Here is a 5,133-nt window from a genome sequence, read left to right as displayed (position 1 = left end):
TTTTGCTTTACAGAAGTATAAATTTTATTTTAAAAAATCACATATTTTTTTTTAATTTCTAAATCTCTTCTGCCTTAAAAAAATTTTCAAGATCTAAAGGAAATTATGTAACCTACCTGAAAAAGATGGTTAAGCAGTATGTATCATACACATCAGATTCAGTATGTGTGTACATGATACAGGACTGTATGTTGGAATGAGTTTTCTTGACTATACATAGTTAAATTAGAGATGTTGGGGGAAAATAGGAAATCAAACAAATTTGCTAGGGGTAAGATACCACCTCAAAAAAAAAATCAAATTATTTTAAGGAAAATAATTATTGGGCTCTTTATTGGGAAGGCCTACCCTCCTGTCAACAAGAAGGCCCTACTTTAACAAAATGAAGCCTTACTTTGTCATGGAAAACTTCTAAAAGATGGTGAGTAATTAAAATGTGTTTTACTGGAAGAAGAACAAGATCATTTTTTACAAACCTCTGACTAACATAGAGGCTTATTTGGTAGTTGTCTAAAGGATCTGGGCTCCCAAAGGAGCATCAGGGGAACTGTGAGATAAAGGTAGTTAAGCTTGCTAGTAAATACTCTATTTCTTCTGTTATGAAGTGATCCTATTGCAAAGAAAAAGAAGTACTTTGCTTTATCAGGCCTGTATAGTGCAATCAATATATTAATGATCATAGCTTCGAAAAAAACAGGCTCACAGATACTGAATTCAAATCAGGCTTGTTGAGGTTAATACGCAAGGGACTAATACACGGAATTGTGTTCTAAAATGATTCCATTCAAAGAGATGTTGTTTTGAGGCTTGTCATCAGTAGGACTGGAGTCAGTACAATTTTGAAAGGAAAGAGCAGTTGTTTGCCTTGACATATACATGTAAAATACTAACATTCCTGCCTTTGGGCAGAAGAAAAGAAAGCATATTTACCTAAGATCATATTTTTCTCACTGACTGAGGGAGAAACAGTGTTGGTTCTATCCTGGCTTATTCAAATTTTTGTAGCACTTACATAATGATGATAACATAGCTCATTCTAGAAATCTTGTAGGCCATTATAACCTTAAGCAAAAAATCATTTTCTCTTTCTCCCCTCCATCTTAAAAAAAAATATTAATGGATTGCAATTATTCATAATGATTCTACTGTGGTTTGCTTCATCTTTTTTTCTTTAAAAAAAAAATAAATCTTTCATGCAGATTCTTTTGCAAAAGCTAGATTTGTGCTTTGCTCTTGATGTGTAATTGAAGAAGCCTTATGATGATTCTACAATACTGTGGCAGTGTTGGATACTCTACCCAGGAAAAAAAAAAATCTATTCTGCACAGAAAATCTATCTCTTTGCTGCAGATACACCAGTCATTCTGGGTGTAGGAAGTTAAGACTACGTTTCTCATCATATTGAATCAGGAGATGGTTTAGATTAAGTACTCTGTCCAACAAGAACCTCGGAAAGAAACATCAAGTCCAGTTTTTTATAATATTCTAAATGTTCCTAGTTAAACTGGTCAAGGCAATCCAACATAATTTGTCAGTAGGAATGCTTAAGAAATTTTCGTAGTCATTCTATATTTCATGACTTGATGGCAATTTCTGGTAAAGTATGAATTAACCAAGCACATGTCAACACTGATAGTAATGGAAGTTTGTCAGCTTTAAAATGTGCGAATCCTCCTTTTCTCAACTCCTGTAACAGGCTTCTAAGACATAATTTGTTCTCCACGAACTGCAACATTGCCACATTTGTTTTCAAAATGTGTAAAGTGGAAATTGCTGTCAGGCTAAAAATTTATCTTACAAGTCTCTGCCTCCAGCAAACTTTTACAGTTAAATTATCCAGGGTTTATAATTTGTATAGACTTTTTATTACAGTTAAACCAATGTGAGAACCTCTGGTAGAATTTTTTGTGTGTTTGTTTTCTGAGATATTTCTGACCTCAGAAGACTTGCTTCTGTCCAACTAAGGTGTTAACAGCTGACCACATAGGCAACAAATTACACTGGTAATTCTGACCTGGAGCTTTTGTGTCCTGGCTGAGTCTGGTGACTATTTGTCTCACTAATGACAATTTTCTGCTTGAGAAAGAGTTGAAACTAATCTCTTCATTTTCCCTGGAAATGTGAATGCTTGAAAATGCTGTGAGATTTCAAAAACTACTGTGGCTCCTTCCTCCTTAAGTACTCTTTATAAAGGAACTTATGAAGATCTTTGTAGGCATTTGCAAAGATGCCAGGCAACAAAAGCTGACTTAGGAAAGACCATTTCTTACTGGAAGCCTCTGATGATTTTAACTGAAGTGTTAATGATACATTTGTATCAGTGTTGTATCAGAAGTGTTAATGATACATTTGTATGACAAGTTATCCTACAATGTTTGTGTTGGTGAAAGAGGAGTGCAGTGCTCCGTAGTTTCAGCAGGAAACTATGGGTATGCTATCCATTGCACATCTTAACTTGTGGTTAAGTACAAAATATCTATAAAGCCTAATTTTAAGGGACATAAACGGTAATTTTTTAATGTGATAGACCAGGGACTGAACTCGCCATATGTGCTTTCAGTGTAGCTCAAAATTGTTGATTTCCTTGGCTCTGTTTTTTGGGGTATTTTTTATTTGATGGTTGGTTTTGTTTTTATTTTTCCCAGAGAAAGCAAAATGAAATAGATCAGCTGGAAAATATCAGCTGTGAATAGATGATGCTTTTTAGTAAGTGAATGGCTCAGATTCTTTGCTGTTCTTTCTGTCTTCCAAACATACTTTTATTGAGCAAGTTATGTTTGAATGTTTTGCACTAACATAGGTCATATTTGGTTAGCCAGATTTACATTAAGGAATTTGACTTCCTTAATGTAAACTGGAATCCAGGAAGTGTTTGGACAATGCTCTCAGACATGTGATCTGATTTTTGGGTCGTCCTTTGGGGACTCAGGAGTTGGACTCGATGATCCTCGTGGGTCCATTCCAACTCAGGATATTCTATGATTCTATGAAATAGTATGAAAAGCGTATTGTATGGAATGAGCAGCACAGAGATGCTTAGTAAAGGGGACTGTGATAAGTACAACTCACGTAATTTGTTTCTTACCTAAGGACTGAAAAACAGAATTCTGAATTTTTAAGTTGAACACATGGACCTGACTCAAGTGTTGCTCTACATCAGTTCTACAGTTGCACCCTGCAACTTATCTTGCCAGGTTCCTCTACCACCTGTATTGTCACCCTTTCATTGGCAGTCATTAATGTAGTGATGTTGGCTGTACACAGTGATTTACAGCAGTTTCACTACTGCATATGAAACTGAATCCTTGCTCCAGGAGATTTGCCAATTAAAGGTTTTAGTGGTGCCTGTATTTTGAGGTGCTGGTTTTTATGAGAACCAGAATATTGAAAAAACACTTTATACTACCAAGAAGTGTTAGAGTAGCACGCTACGCAGTATTTCCATGACTGGGATGCGTTCCTCCGTTTCTTCACTACATCCCTTATCAATTACTTACCCTTTGCATGGCACATCAGTTTTGTACCCTCCTTTTGCATGTAGCTTTCAGAGCTTTATTATCCTGTGCACACAGGCTTCTCTAGAACTTGGCCAGCTCTGTCTTCTTACTGGGGATCCTGGCTGAGAAAAATAATGATAATGAGATGAGAATATAGATATCACTTTGCTTTGAGTGATTGCGTGGCGACCACTTTTGCCAAGAGCTGATTGTGAACACAACTATTGGTCTTTCCAGAGCAGGCTCAGTGATGGCTGACAGAGCAAGATCGCTGCCAACTGCAAATTTGGTGAACTAAAACAATGATTATGTTACAACGGACTGGAATTCTAATTGCAGCTAAATGTGTGTTTTCTTTGCCCTCCTGCTCTGGCCTTGTCTCTAATTCTTAAAGCAGGAGCTAGCATGTCTCGTTGATCCTTCTGAATTGTGCTGAGGGAGTAAAGCTGCCTATTGATGTATTTAACGTCTTTGAATGAATGATGTTTTATAATGAGTGAACAATCCGGACTCCCTTTCATCTCCTTACGTGCTAGTTTTTGATATTCAGTATGTGTATTAGAGCATAGTGCATCACGTGAAATAGAAAATTTTAACCAACTTCTTCACATTTAGGAGATGAGAGCCAAGTGGCAGGATTAGAATGGCTGCGTCCCAGAGGCAGGCTCAAACAGCCTTTATATTGTGCTCTGTGTCAATGATATGTAGTGCCTGGGTGGTAATTTTCATAATAGGCTAATCTTGGTGGGGAGAAAAGCAAAAGAATCAAGTCCAAATTGTAATACGTTATTCAAACAGAGCAATTAGCTTTTTCTTTTCAAATATGTAATACAGAACAACTGAATCTTATCTCTACTAAATCCAGACACAGAGGTCTGGGAGGGTAAAGCAGCCAACTGACAAGAGAAACGCAAAGCGATGAGGAAATGCTAAAAATGAACTGGTTTTCATGCTTTAGAAAATAATATTTGGATTGTCCAGTTGATTTCAAAGCTTAGGGAGTCAAATGACAGTTGGCTTTTTTAACATACCTTCTTTGAGGAAGCATCCTTTATGACAAGCAACTAACAACTGGCATAATTCACTCAGCCCGCTTCAGGTGTGGTGTGGACTAAGGTCTCTGTTGTTCAGTATGCTGGGAAGAGTGATATTCAATGTTGCATTGTGCTGTGGCTCTAATGTAACATGAGCGAAAAGCATACTAAAAGCACCCGCCTTTGATCTTTTTCTTTTTTTTTTCTGTAGCTTGGTAATTAAATCATTAAAATTTTATCTTCACTTATCCATGGATAAAACCATTTGAAACAATTAGTATGCTGCAAGAGATGTATGAAACCAGAAGCGTTTATACGGTGTGAATGACAAAGACAGATTGAGAAAGAGAACAGATGAGAATGTAACGAAGCTGCCCGTACTTTGTACTATCGGCAGTAGGTGCACTTCCAATTGAGATAGTGGCACCTGTATGAAAACACCAATAGCTAACACATAGATTTAAATGTAAATAAATTGTAAATATGTTTTACATTGGCATTTTCCCTTCAAGTAGCATGGTGAGGGAAGTTACAGCCGCTCATGGAACTAGTGCACGAGTCACATATATAGTTTTTCTTGCAAGAAAAATGACACGGAGCTG

The sequence above is a fragment of the Anser brachyrhynchus genome (assembly GCF_964034855.1).
Source record: "Anser brachyrhynchus genome assembly, chromosome: 15".
In the NCBI taxonomy this organism is placed as follows: Eukaryota; Metazoa; Chordata; class Aves; order Anseriformes; family Anatidae; genus Anser; species Anser brachyrhynchus.
The sequence above is the reverse complement of the archived record's forward strand: the minus strand, read 5'-3'. Positions refer to the sequence as shown.